The sequence below is a fragment of the Equus caballus genome, chromosome 6, assembly GCF_041296265.1.
Source record: "Equus caballus isolate H_3958 breed thoroughbred chromosome 6, TB-T2T, whole genome shotgun sequence".
Lineage (NCBI taxonomy): Eukaryota > Metazoa > Chordata > Mammalia > Perissodactyla > Equidae > Equus > Equus caballus.
This window is the reverse complement of record NC_091689.1, coordinates 89,911,846-89,927,154: the sequence shown is the minus strand read 5'-3', so window position 1 is coordinate 89,927,154 and position 15,309 is coordinate 89,911,846. Positions and strand designations below refer to the sequence as shown.

The 15,309-nt window shown below is 36.6% G+C and overlaps 1 protein-coding gene across 19 annotated transcripts in view; it reads right to left on the bottom strand.

Moving 5' to 3' along the window:
* The window catches only part of SLC16A7 (solute carrier family 16 member 7), a 152,849-nt gene that overhangs the window by 77,538 nt on the left and 60,002 nt on the right, over window positions 1-15,309 (bottom strand). Inside the window, exon 1 of one of the 19 annotated variants that reach the window (XM_070270316.1) lies at window positions 1,028-1,682. The exons of 16 other annotated variants lie outside the window; for them this stretch is intronic. The gene's annotated coding sequence lies outside the window, so the exon portion shown is untranslated. Of the gene's footprint in view, window positions 1-1,027; window positions 1,683-15,309 lie in introns of those variants that run through there. 2 more of the 19 variants (XM_070270324.1, XM_023643908.2) reach the window with 2 other exon arrangements.

Sequence of the window (15,309 nt, the reverse complement as noted above, 5' to 3'; positions counted from 1 at the left end):
TTTTCTGCAATTTTTGAAGAAGTTCTATAAAAAAAATGTTTTCAATAAGCTAGGGAGGCTTCTAGATTCCAATGAGAACAGTATGTTTATACAGAGAGTTTTTCTGGTGCAGAGAAAACTGAGGTTCCAAACTATTCTTACAGCGCCAGGGAACTGAAGATGATTCCAGGAATCTATTTGCATGAACTGACAATTTTGTTTTGTTTTGTTTGTTTTGCTATGTGGCTACAGGCAGGGGGGAGAGAGCATGGATACCCAGGAGGGAGCAAAACAATACAGTAAGCAAGAAGGATGCCATGGTAACCACACTGTCCAGCCTGCAGGTTCCAGTGGACAGACTGTTTAAAGACAGACACTAAAGAAACTGTTTTCCTGAGAGACATTGAGGCTCTGTACACAGTGATGTTTTAAGATTTAGCAGATAAAGTTTGGTATAGATTTGGACAGGGGGCGTTTTTGCCATTCCTGCCTGCACCCCAGCTTTGGGTCCTTGGGAATCAATTACTTTGGGAGCATTTACATAGACAATGTTGTTGTTGCTATTGGTGTTGTTTCCACTGAAGGCATTTGCAATGGTGAGAAACAGTAGTGGAAAAACGCATTTGATCTCTCTCTGATATCATGTGAGTCCCAGAAATATTTTGCGGGAGACATTTCAGAGAATTCAAGGTCCCTGTGAAGAGAAGTGAAGGGTGAAGAGTCTGAGATTATTAATATCAACCTGACTCCATATTCAGTCAATATTCAACAAACATCCATTGAAAACCTGCTATGTGCCAAGCACAGTGGCTACAGTGCTGAACAAAACAAACTCCCACCCATGGACGTGTATTTTAGTAGAGGAGAGAGGCAAAAAGAAAGTTACAAACGAAGACAGGACAATTACAGACTGATACCCTGTACAAAGAAAATAAACAGAGTATTACGATAGAGATTCATCATTCAGGGGTCAGGGGTAGACAAAAGAGTGTTTGCAAATATAGTAACCAAGGAAAGTAAAATGCTGAAGAACCTTTGTTTTACTTACTTCTAAAGAGTGGAAGCTGAAGACCTCCTCTCCTCCCTGCCTTTTTCTCAATCCAAAACACAGTAGCAACCAAGATAATTAATTCTCAGTCTAAGAGAATTAAGACCACATATAATTCCTATAAAGTTCAAGGCTGCTTTTCAAACTTGCTTAACTGCTATACAGAAAACACTATATTGGAAAACGCCCCAAATGCTCTGCGATGCTCAGCCCCATGGCTCTTGGAAGCTCTCAGGACCAACTCACTCACTCCCTGATTCATTCTTTCTTGGCTGTGGGTCCCAGGCACTCAGCCTGTTTGCTAATCTTCTTGTCCGTTGCCTCTCTGTCCTTCGTAAAAGTTCTACATTGCAGTCTTGACTGCAAATTGGGATAGTCTCCCTAAACCTGCCTTTTCTCGATGCCCCTAAAGTTAGGCAGAAAAGTTCTTTCTTTTTCAGGTTATTACTAATTATCACTGTGGGAAAACACGTAGGGATAGTAAAAATGATAAACATGGGGAAGTTCAACAGCTTACGGGGTATTAACTGTGCTGGTCTTCAATTACAGATCCTGCCTCTCCCTGAGATGATAATTAAAGTGGAAATGAGTTTCTATCCTGAGTTCTTATTCCTAGAGGTAAGCCTTAACCAAGTTCTTTCTTCATTCTAATTCTGTCCTTATGACAAAATCAATGTAGAACATTGTGTTTTTATGTCTTCTTGTTTCTAGCATTCATTCTTTATTTCACCAAACGTTTACTGGATATCTCATTTCATGCCAAAGATTGTGCCAGACATTGGAAATATAAAGATGACTATGATATAGAATATAGCTCCTGATCTATGAAATAACTCAATCTAGGAGGTAAATTATGAAGTACATGGTTACAATTGGTATGATAAACATCATTAGACAGGTAAATTCAGATTTCTATGGGGCTAAGAGGATGAAAATCTAGACTATATGGTGATGGTCAAGGAGCTTTGTTGAGAGGAGTTGAAGTCACACTGACCTGGGTGAGCTGCGTCTTGAAAGATGAAAGGGATTCACTCTTAGCATGGGTTGGAGTGCAGTGGGATTGGTAGTTGTAATACGTGACAAAAATCATACCAGTTGGTATGTCCTGGAAATAGACAGCATGACACCACGATGTCGTTGAAGAGAAATGAGGGTGGAAGGGCACACTGTCTATTCATCTTAAAGCTTTGGAACTTATATTTTGCTTTTTGAACAAGGGGATGATTTAATTAGTTTGCATTTTAAAGAATAATCCTAGCGATACGGCAGAGAAAATACCTGAAGGGAGATAGATGATATACCAACAAAGTAATTAAATTTTATTGCAGTAATCTGGAAAAGCCATGACAAAGCAGTAACCATGGGGCCAGAGGGAAAGAAGGTAGATTTATTAAAAATAACAAGAGCTACAATAATTTGTTAACAGATATACAATATAAGAGGTAAATTGTGACATCAAAAACATAAAATATGGGGGGAAGGGAGTAAAGAGTAGAGTTTTTGTATGCAATTTAAATTATTATCGGCATAAAATAGACCATTATATCTATGAAATGATTTATATTAGCTTCATGGTGACTACAAAGCAAAACCTACAGAATGCACACAAAAGACAAAGAGAAGGAAATTAAGGCATACCACTAAAGAAAATTATAAATTCATTAAAATAGATAGCAAGAGAGGAAAAAAGGAATATGGGAGCTATAAAATAGTCAAAAACCAATTAATAAGATGGCATCAGTAAGTACTCACCTATCAATAGTTACTTTATATGTAAATGAATTAAATTCTTAATCAAAAGGCATAGAGCAGCAAAATGGACAAAAAAAAAAAAACATACAGCCAGCAATATGCTGCCTGTAAGAGACTTCAGCTTTAAGGACACACATAAGCTCAGAGTGAAGAGAGAGGAAAAGATTTCCATGCAAATGGAAAGCAAAAGAGATCAGGATAGCTATCCTTATATTACCTACATAAGTCAAAATAGATGTTAAGTCCAAAACTCTAACAAGAGACAAAGAAAGTCATTATATAATGAAAAAGGGGGCAATTCATCAAGACGATATAACAATTGTAAATATATATGAACCCCAAAATGGGGTACCTAACTATATTAAGTGAATATTAACAGATCTGAAAGGAGGAAATAAGACAGCAATACAATACAGTAGGGGATTTCAACATCCAACTTTCAACAATAGATAGATCATCCAGGCAGAAAATCAATCAGGAAACATTGGACTTGAAATATACTTTAGACCAAATGGACCAAACAGACATATACAGAACATTCCATCCAACAGCAACAGAATGCACATTCTTCTCAATTGTAAATGGAACATTCTCCAGGACAGATCACATGTTAGGTCACAAAACAAGTCCTAGAAAATTTAAGAAGATTGAAATCATACCAAATATCTTTTCTGACCATAATGGAATGAAACTAGAAATCAATAACAGAAGGAAAACTGGAAAATTCGCAAAGATGTGGAAATTAAGCAACATACTTCTGAACAACTAATGAGTCAAAGAAGAAATCAAAAGGAAAATCAAAAAACATCTTGAAACAAAAGAAAATGAAAACACATGCCAAAACTTACGGAAAATAGTAAAAGTAATTCTAAGACAGAGGTTTATAGTGATAAACACTTACATTGAGAAAATCTCAAATAAACAAATTAACTTTATACCTCAAGGAACTAGAAAAAAGAAGAACAAACTAGACCTAAAGTTAGCAAGGAAAAAAAGAAATTATAAAGATCAAATCAGAAATAAATAGAGACCAGAAAAAAAATTAGAAAAGATCAATGAAACTAATAGCTGGTTTATTTGAAAAGACAGACAAAATTGACAAACCTTTGGCTAGACTAAGAAAAACAAAGAGGGAGAAGACTCAGATAAATAACGTCCCACATAAAAGAGGAGACATTACCACTATTATCACAGAAATACAAAGGATCACAAGAGACTACCATGAAAAATTACAAGCCAACAAATTGTATAATCCAGAAGAAATGGATACATTCTTAGAAACATGCAAACTACCAAGACTGAATCATGAAGAAATAGAAAATCTGAACAGACCAATAACAAGTAAGGTGATTGAATCAGTAATCAAAAACCTCTCAAAAATGAAAAGCCCAGGACTAGATGACTTGACTGCTGAATTCTACCAAACGTTTAAAGAAGAATTAACACCAATCCTCAAAGTCTTCCAAAATATTGAAAAAAAGGAACACTCCCAAACTCATTCTATGAGACCAGTATTACTCTGATACTAAAATAAGGACACTACAAGATAATTGAGTTACAGGCCAAATGAACATAGATGAACATAGATGCAAATATTCCCAACAAAATACTAGCAAAGTGAATTCAACAGCACATTAAAAGGATCACAATCATGATCAAGTGGGAATTATCCTTAGGATGCAAAGATGGTTGAACATACACAAATCAATAAATGTGGTATACCACATTAATGAAGGATGAAAATTATATCATCATCTCAATAGATATACAAAAGCATCTGACAAAATTCAACATCCTTTCATGATAAAAACTCTCAAGAAATTAGGTATAAAAGGAATGTACCTCGACATAATAAATGCCATATATGACAAGCTCACAGCTAACATCATACTCAAGAGTAAAAAACTGAAAACTTTTCCTCTAAGATCTAGATGAAAAAGAAAGAAAAGTCATCCATATTGCAAAGGAAGAAGCAAAATCGTCTCTGTTAGCAGATGATATGAACTTAAATGTAGAAAATCCTAAAGAATCTACCAAAAACTGTCAGAACTAATTAACAAATTCAATGAAGTTCCAGGATACAAAATCAATACACAGAAATTAGTTGCATTTCTATACACTACAACTGAACTATCTGAAAAAAGAAATTAAGAATAAAATCAATAGCATCAAAACAATAAAATACTTAGAAGTCAATTTAACCAAAGAGGAAAAGGTCTCTGCACTTAAAACTATAAGACTTTGATGAAATAAATTGAAGAAGTAATATTTGGAAAGATATCTGAGGTTCACCGACTAGAAGAATTAATAATGTTATAATGTCCACCCTGCACAAAGCAATCTACAGATTCAATGGGATGCCTATCAAGATACCAGTGGCATTTTTCACAGAAATAGAAAAAAAAAATCCTAAAATTCATATGGAACCACAAAAGACCCTGAATAGCCCAAGCAATCTTGAGAAAGAACAACAAAGCTGGCGGCATCACACTTTCTGATTTCAAACCATATTACAAAAGTATAGTAATCAAAACAGTATGGTATTGGCATAAAAATAAGACATATGGACCAATGCAACAGATTCACAAACCCAGAAATAAACCCATGCAAATACAATCAACTAATATCTGACAAGTGAGCCAAGAATACAAAATGGGAAAAGGAGAGTCTTTTCAATAAACAGTGTTGGGGAAACTGGATAATCATACGCAAAAAAATACAATTGGGCCTCTATCTTGCACCACTCACAAAAATTAACTTAAAATGGATTAAAACTTAAATGTAAGAATAAAACCCTAAAACTCTTAGAAGAAAACATAGGGAAAAAGTCCCTTGATACTGGTCTTCACAATAATTTTTTGGATATGACACCAAAAGCACAAGAAACAAAAGACAAGGTAAAAAAAAAAAGTGGGATTAGACCAAACTAAAAAGCTTCTGCACAGGAAAAAAAATCAAGGAAATGTATTTTCATAAATGTGTATATAGATACACACACACACACACACACAATGGAATATTACTCATCCATAAAAAAGAAGGAAATTCTGCCATTTATGATCACATGGATGGACCGAGGGCATTATGCTAAGTGCAATAAGTTAGAGAAAGACAAATACTGTATGATCTCACTTATATGTGGAATCTAAAAACATCAAACTCCTAGAAACAGAGAGTAGAATGGTGGTTGCCAGGGGATGTGGCGTGGGAGAATTAGAAAGATGTTGAGTGCACAATAGTAACATCTAGTTATAAGATGAATAAGTTCTGAGGATCTAGTATACAGCATGGTGACTACATTTAACAAAATTTTTTTATTATACACTTAAAATTTGCTAAAAGAGTAGATCTGAAATGTTCTCACTACAAAATAAAAATGGTAATTATATGAGGTGATGGAGGTGTTAACTACCCTATTGTGGTAATCATTTCACCATATAGATGTGTATCAAATCATCAGGTTTCCATCTTAAATTTACACAACGTTATATCTTAATAAAGCCGGGAAACACACATATCCACATTCCCCCCCCCCCCAACACACATACACAAGCAATGGATCAATATAAAGTTCAGAATAATAGTTACTTCCATGGTGGGGGTACACTGGGGATGAAACAGGAGAGGAATAAAGTCATTTCAAGTGATGTTTCTAGTAAATTCTTCAGTTGAATTGCATGCTTCTGGAGATTCATTATATTAATCTAGTTTCTAATTTAGGTAAATGTTACTTAAAATCTTTTATATTTATCAAATATATATATGATATAAAAAACACATAATAAACAGTAGTGTTCTTTTATCTACTTAGTAGATAAAAATATTGCAGAAAGGAACTGTCTATTATCTCCTCTCCCTCTGTTTATTGCATTTTGTTTCCTTCTCTACTGTGACATGCTTTAATTCTTTAAAAAAAACAAATATAAAACATTATAATTATTCAAAGTATTCCTGAGGAGTAAGAGAAAAGTGATTTCCTAGTTTTCTATATTTTTCAGGAAAGCTCATTTAGTGAGAGCTGGCCTAATTGTTGACTGTTTCTCAAGTACATTTGCTGTGCTTGAATAGATAAATGATAATAAAAAGCCAATAATTACTAAATAGATTTTATATAAGTACTAAGTTTACTGTTAGATAAACCCCAAAAAAACAAATAAAAAAAATCAGGAGATACTTGACATCAAAAAAGAAAAGAGCAAGGACCATGTCAGCCTAACAAAAAATACACTAAAATTATACTTAAAAAAAAAAGTTTAATTTTAAGTAATTTGTTTATTCAAAGTGCACATCTTCAATATAAAAGAAATTAAATTGTTTCATCTGATTAGTGAAAGAGCATAGTAAAAATACTAAAAAATGAGGTAAACTGGTTTTACCTAGAAGCATCATAAATCAGAGGCACACTCTGTCAAACGTTAGTCATTGAGAGCATCAATCTGTGCACTGACTCGCTGTCAACTCCAGGTTTGAGGCTTAATCATTTCAGGAGCAAGAAAGCCGCGAGTCATATTTTACCCAAGAGACACCTGGGAACATATTCATGCTGCAACCCTCATAAATTTTTTGACAATTTGCCTGAAGGTCAATTGGCAATAAAATAATAGGAATTTTAAGTTTTGAACAGATTATTGAAGGCGGATTTAATGACTATTTAGCCTGCATTGTCATTTGGTCTCATGTATATATCCACCGGGAAATATGAGCAGCCTGCAAAACTAGTAAAACACGTAATAGTCCTGAAGCGCACATAATAAGTAAGCGCAGGATGCGTAAGCTCTGAATACCATCAGAATATCTGACACCAGGTCTTTCCTTCTAAAAGGAGAGCTTCTTTAAAAAATATTTTATATCCAAAGGGGAATAATTCATTAATTTATGATACCTACACAAATTTTATTAGATCATGCATCATATTTATTCAAAGACTATAATGCAATTACGGAAGATTGCAAAATTGGCCACAAATTATTGCCCTCTCTGTACTCACCTCTTTAAATAGTTCCCTTTCACACTTACTCTGGGCTTGGCCATGTGACTTGTTGTGTGTATTAGTCTGTGCGGGATGCCATGACAAAATACTGCAGACTGGACAGCTCAAACAACAGAAACTTATTTTCTCATGCCTCTGGAGGCTGGAGGTCTGAGATCAGGGTGCCAGCATGGTCAGGGCTGTGAGACCCTTCTTTCTGGTTTTCAGAAAGCCGCTTTCTTACTGTGTGCTGACATAGCCTTTTCTTGGTGCATGTGTGCAAAGAGAGATCATGCTCTCTGATGTCTCTTCTTATGAGGGCAATAATTCCATGAGAGCAGGATCCCGCCTTCATGACCTAATTATATCCCAAAGGCCCCATCTCCAAATATCATTACATTGCGGGTTAGGACTTCAACATATGAATTTTGAGGGCACACAAACATTCAGTCCACAACACTGTGACCAATGGAACAATAGCAAATATGAAACAGGTAGATACTTGAAAACCTCGTCTCTTGCCATTCTCGGGACTCTTATCGTCCCTACCCTATAAAGGAACCCAAGCTAGCCTCCTGGATGAGACTTGTGGTCTTGTCCCATCTTTGTTCTTGCTCACCCAGACTAGCTCAGTTATGAATAAAATGACTTGAGAACTGGGTGTCAGTCCTACCACTCTCTGAGACAATTACAACCACAGACTACCAGTGGCCTCCCCATCTAACTGGACCTTTCAAATATTAACACCAGTTCATGTATGACCTAGGCTCACATATCCCTCCCTGGATATTGTGATATGAATTACTGGTCACCTTAAACAGTTCTACCATCAAAATTATGCCAGAGGAAGCTTCCTTCATTGTGTCATTTAATTCACAAATATGTATCAAACAACTCCTACACGGAAGGCATTCATTGAACTAGCATTAGGGGTACAATGATGGAACGAGATGCAGTCCATTCCTTCATAGAGCGTACAATTCTTTGGGAGATAACAAGAAACAAGGCGGAAAAATTATAATACTCTGTGGCAGCTTTTCTCAACTGGAGTTACCTGCACCATCAAACACAGAAAATGATTTGAGTGACTGTTTTCTCAGTTCTCCCAATGATGTTACATAAACATTACGTGCACCTCAATGCATAGGAGATAAATTAATTCAATCCATTCTAAGACTTATGGCATTAAGGTGTAATTTTCTCATCAAACTCTAGCTGACAAAAACTGGTCTATAGTAATAATTACTGTATTAAGAAGTACAATTAAACCAGCCTGAGGAGATCATAAATATATGTTGGTTGAGTCTTGAATGATGAGCATGATTTAGTCAAGTGAAAAGAAAAGACAAAAATGATCCAACGAGAATATTTTGCAAAGGTTTCTGGTAAGAGAGCTGCTGGTATCCTTGAGGACTAGCAGACAAATTTCATTCTCTCTTTCTGTTAGACAACCAATGATGCCCCAGAAAACATCACAGCAAAGTCCACTAGAGACTGAAGCTGCTTGGAAGAACTGATGCACAGAAGGAAATATGTAGTTTCACCTTTATAAAATGTTTCCAATATTAAGTTCAGTGTCACAGGTAAGAAATGCATATTGTGATATTTTCTTCATCGTTGTCGATGTCCTCGTAGGTTATATAAGACAGCTATTCACTATTTCTATGATTTTAGCCTGTACTAAAGAAAAGAAAATGTACTGATTAAATGTTAATATAAAATATTTTATTGGTAAAAAAACTAAATATGACCATTGAACAAAAAAATCCATATTCACTGGTAACTTGTCTAGACTATATATAAGTAACACAGTGCATCACTTCACTGACTTAGGTTCACTTTTGTTCAACATCATGGGATTCTCATCTTCAGTATTTATTCTGTCTATGTTGATGACACGGTCTTACCAGTATATTTCAGAGCAGGCTTCAAGAAACAACTGAATCTATTTGCCAATTACTGCGAGAAAGAACAGCTCAATATTAATTATGCCAAAACTAACTCATCCTTTTTGGTAGATGTTCTACACTCCAATAGAAAATGCTCAAAATTCTATCCAATAAGTTAGCTTCCTTATTTGTGGGAGTATTATGTCTTGACATGCTTATTACACTGCTCAAAATTCTAAATTTTAGAAAAGCTTTGTAAGTTATTTTACGATAGAGGTGATAGAAATGGAAACTTCCTACATACAAAATATCCCAAGTCAGAGTCAACTCTTTCATGCTTTATGGTGCAGAATTCCATGACTTTATTAAAGCTTTGGTTCAAATAGCCGACTAGATCAAAAGCTGCATTTGAATGAAAGTCCTTGGGCTACCGCAAAGACCTCTTGCAGAACCATATTGGTACAGTGATGGCACAGCCCTGCCTCCAGTAAGAATACAAGTAAGGCTCTTTGATTCTTATATAATAATGTCATTTTTGCAACCCACACGATTAGAATACAAGCAGATCTATCTTATTTCAATAGGCAATACAGAACTTCCAACCGCTTCAGTCTTGACTATTTGCTATCCAACTTTAGTCAAAAGTCAGCTAACAGGGGCTGGCCCCGTGGCCGAGTGGTTAAGTTCGCGCGCTCCACTGCAGGCGGCCCAGTGTTTCGTCGGTTTGAATCCTGGGCGCGGACATGGCACTGCTCGTCAGACCACGCTGAGGCAGCGTCCCACATGCCACAACTAGAGGAACCCACAACGGAGAATACGCAACTATGTACCGGGGGGCTTTGGGGAGAAAAAGGAAAAAATAAAATATTTAAAAAAAAAAAAAGTCAGCTAACAGATAAAGATATTTTGTAAATTTGCATTTAGATAAACCCTTCTGCTGTAAGCACATAGTGATGAAAAGTAAAATCTGAAAAGAGAAAACCAAATTAAATAACTAACCAAAATGATAATAATAATAGCAGCAACAACAGTGAACATCTCCAGTGACTGGAAGCACGGGAACAAGAATGAGTCTCCTGGAATCTGGAAGCAGGAAGCAGCCAATGAAGCAGAAGTTCATGTTCTGCATAACAGAGGGGTCTCAAGTGTTCCCTGAAAGACGGGAGAGGAGAGAGTCTGGCTCACTGATGCAAGCCAGGTGCTGCTCTGGGCCTGCCTTCCTTACTCTCATCCCTCCTTAAAGTTAATCTCTTGGTTTTGTTTCTCTGGAGAACCCTGACTGATACAGATTTTGGTACCATGAAATGGGATGCGGCTACTACAACAAATACCTAAGAAAGTGGAAGTGCTTTTGGCATTGGGTAATGGGTAGAGGCTGGAAGAGTGTTGAGGAACTTGATTGTAAAAGCCTAGATTGTTTTGAACACAATGGGGCTAGAAACATGCACATTAAAGGTGCCTCTGGTGAGGTCTCAGACGGAAATAAGAAACGTTATTGGTCACTGAGGGAAAGGTGATCCTTGTTATAAAGGGGCAGAGAATTTGGCTGAACTGTGTTCTTCTATTAGGTGGAAAGTAGTAGAACTTGTAAGTGATGAACCTGGATATTTAGCTGAGGAGATTTTTCAACCAAGTGTGGAGGATGTAGCCTGCTTTCTCCTTGTTTTGTCAGGTAAACTGGAAGAAGAAAGGCACAAATTGAAGTAGAAATTGCTAAGCAAAAAGAAATCAGAATTTGATGATTTGGCAAATTCTCAGCCTATCCAGATAGTGTGCACTGGAAACAGGGTCAAGGACAACCATTTGCTAAAGGAATTAGGTGCGTGACTCACAGATACAATCAACTATCTCAGCAGAAGCAGAAGGAATAGAGATGCAGGTATCCAGAAAAGACCTGTGGAGAACCCTTTATCTGGTGGCTTGGACCCTGAAAATTGCAAGGTGTGGACAAGGTTTTTAAAAAGTTAAATCAGGAAAGGGGCTGGCCCCGTGGCCAAGTGGTTAAGTTCGCGCGCTCCGCTGCAGGCAGCCCAGTGTTTCGTTGGTTCGAATCCTGGGCGTGGACATGGCACTGCTCATCAAACCACGCTGAGGCAGCGTCCCACATGCCACAACTAGAAGGACTCACAACGAAGAATATACAACTATGTACCTGGGGGCTTTGGGGAGAAAAAGGAAAAAAATAAAATAAAATCTAAAAAAAAAAAAAAGTTAAATCAGGAGAAACACTGTCAGCCTGGATTGAAAGGAATGAAGGAAGAATGACTCTGAGGGGAAAACCAAAGATGGAGCGGCCTTGGCTAAGGACTTCTTCAGTTCCAGAGGGTGGGGCCACCTCCTCCACCCCAGGAGGCAGGGCTGATAGGGCAGGGCCACCCAGCAGGCCCAGAGGACGGAGCATCAGCCACAGAGAATTGTTCTCAAGCCTTAAAACCTAATGGAATTTTCTCTGCCAAGTTGCAAACTTGCTTTAGACCAGCGACCCTTTTTTCCTCCAGTTTCTCCCTTGTGAAAGGGGAATGTCTATTCTATATCTGATGTGTGGTTGTGTCTTGGAAGCAGATGACTTGTTTTCTAGGCTGCACAGGTCCACAGATGGAGAGGAATTTTGCCTCCGGACAGACCACAACCCAAGTCTCACTCATAAGTGATTTAGGTAGAATTTCGATTTAGAGTTGATGCTGGAATAGTTAAGACTTTGGGGGATATTGGGACTGGGTGAACAAATTTTTTACATGGGAAGGACATGAGTTTTGGGAAAGATATGCTCAAGTCCTAACCTCCAACATGTCAGCATGTGACCTTATTTGGAAATAGGGCCAATGAAGATGTAATTAAGATAAGCTAAACTAAGTTTATACTGGAGTAGGATGGACTCCTAATCCAATATGACAGGTGTCCTTATAAGAAGTTGGCCATATGAAGATACAGAACAAAGGGACAATGCCACGTGGAGACGGAGGCACTGATTGGAGCTATGCTCCCACAGTCTGGGTCTATCAGAAGGCAGAGAGGAAAGAAAACTCTCCTAGAAGCTTCCAAGAAAGTACAGCCTAGCCAACACTTTAGTTTCAGATTTCCTGTCTCCAGAACTGAAAGAGAATCAGTTTCAGTTGTTTTAAGCCACCGAGTTTGTGGCACTTTGTTATGGCAGCCCTAGGAACTGTTCAACAGGATTTACAGTCTACCACGTGAAGTTTTATATGAATTCACATGATTCTCGTACTAACCAAGCGAAGGAAGCACTATTATTATTGTCATAAGGCCCATTTATAACTCACTTAACAGAGGTTCTGACAGGTTATGTGATTTATTCCTGATTTGCAAAGCGAGTCAACTGTGATGCCGGGTTTGACTTGGAGCTAGGTTTCTGACACCTACACCTTTTACGGCTTGCAAGCACTGACACTCTCTGTTCCTCTCTCTTTTAGATGGTCGTGTGTGTTTGTGTGTGAGCTTGCATGCGTGTGTGAATATTTATTGGTAACTGCCAAAGGGCCTTCTTGAATTTTCTAGAAACTCATGGTGTATATCTGATAATGGGCTAAAGAAATAGACATACTTTTTGATAGTAACTTGATTTACACACTCTCAATAGAAAACTGAGAAACAGGTGAATATTCAAGGAGCAGAGTGAATTAGAATAACACCTACATATTAAAATGCGCAAGCAAGGTTCTGAATATAAATATCAAATAATGAAAGACGAACTGAAAAGTCTACTCAAAACATGATAAGAAATCTATACATACTCAACTTCAAAAAACCAATTCATTCACTGATAGGGTCTCAAACAATTTTTTTAATCATCATAAGTCAAATAATTCTTTTATCTTTAGATTGCACGTGGATTGTTTCAAACTTTAAACAAAGATGCTTCATATTTATCTTCATATTTGGATTTTACTCATATTTTACGTTTCCTTAATTAGTGAAACTTTAGCCACTTAACATTTAACTTGTAAATGATGAACCTGTCAGCACGGTTTTATTGTGTATCAAAATGAACAGTGGCAATATTCTCATCTCTAACCTTGAGAACTTACATATACCTAAGGAAATTCATACACAGACAGAAGGAGTGGATAATATAAATTATAATAAATTGATACACAAATTTTAGCAATGCTAAGGGTGAATCTGGAAAATATCGCTACCCACTTATACCTTAAACGCCAGTGCTTACTTAGCTATACCTCCAAATGGAACTGTATTAAGGGATAAAATATGATTTCCCTTTCTACAACAGCATGAGCACTGACTAATACACCATAATGACACATTAACTCTCCTTGTTGCTCAGTAGATAGACTTTGATTCTGGTTCCAGCACTCTCAAACGCTGTTGGTGCATTCCCTTGCTGTCCCCAGTGCCTCATATACAAAAGGTGATGTTCTACAAGGTTCCTCCTAGCTCTAAATTTCAATCGCAAAATCATCAATCATTGTCTGCCATTTAATTTTAGTTCAAGAGAAATATAAATGGAAAAGTGCATATGCCATACCACAATAACATTTAGCTTTTGATGTCTACTTGTCTTTATCACTTGAGTCTAAATACAATTAAAACAAGTTTTCTTGGCCTTGGACAATTGCCGAATAAAGGCAACAATGGCCAGACACTTTAGAAAGAACTGAAACTTTCCATATAAATTCATCCAATTTGTGGCTCCAGAGGCCTAACCAACGTACCTCTTTATATTAGAAGCGCAATGCAGAATATGATTACTCTGCAAATGTATGGAGCAGATACTTTTATTTTTAGATATCAGCTTTGAAAACTGTAAAATTTAATAAGCAATGACTTTAATTATAACTAAATTAACAGATGGCATCACCTGAAATATAACCGTACAATAACTTCATATCTTACCATAATATAATCACGAATGTTTGGGGAACAAATTACCTAAGCCCTATAACAACACCTATTTACAATATTTTCATCAAAGTACACAAAGACATTTATAAACCATTATGATTTAGAAGAAAAATGAGATTACTTTTGATATTGTTATATAATATCAAGTAAAAATGAAATTTTAGTGATTAAAGATTGTGTTCTTTTCAAAATTTCAGTGGGGGGGCCGGCCCCATGGCCAAGTGGTTAAGTTCACGTGCTCTGCTTTAGCGGCCCAGGGCTTCGCTGGTTCGGATCCTGGGCACGGACATGTCACCACTCATCAGGCCACATTGAGGTGGCATCCCACATGCCACAACTAGAAGGACCCACAACTAAAATATACAACTATGTATGGGGCAGATTTGGGGAGGAAAAAACAGAAAAACAAAAGAGAAAAAGAGAGAGAGATTGGCAATAGTTGTTAGCTCAGGAGCCAATCTTTTAAAAAAAAAAATTTCAGTGAGAAGCAAACTTTAAAAATTTTCCTTACTAATAAAGACTTGGCTGAATATATAACGTACTATGTTATTTTAAGTATATGATTGATACATCTTTCAGCTAAGAGTTTAAGAATGACATTAGTTAGTTTTATAAAAACATTTACAAATTCTGTTCCCCTAACACAAGCACAGAATACCTCACGAGGATTAACTTGGTACAAATGAAAAGCAAAATCTTTTTCTATCAGCCAAAATTTATAGAGTTTTTCATTGTTCTTTCATTAAGCTTAGAACATGAAATCAGTTCACATCAAAGGAATTTAAAAACAA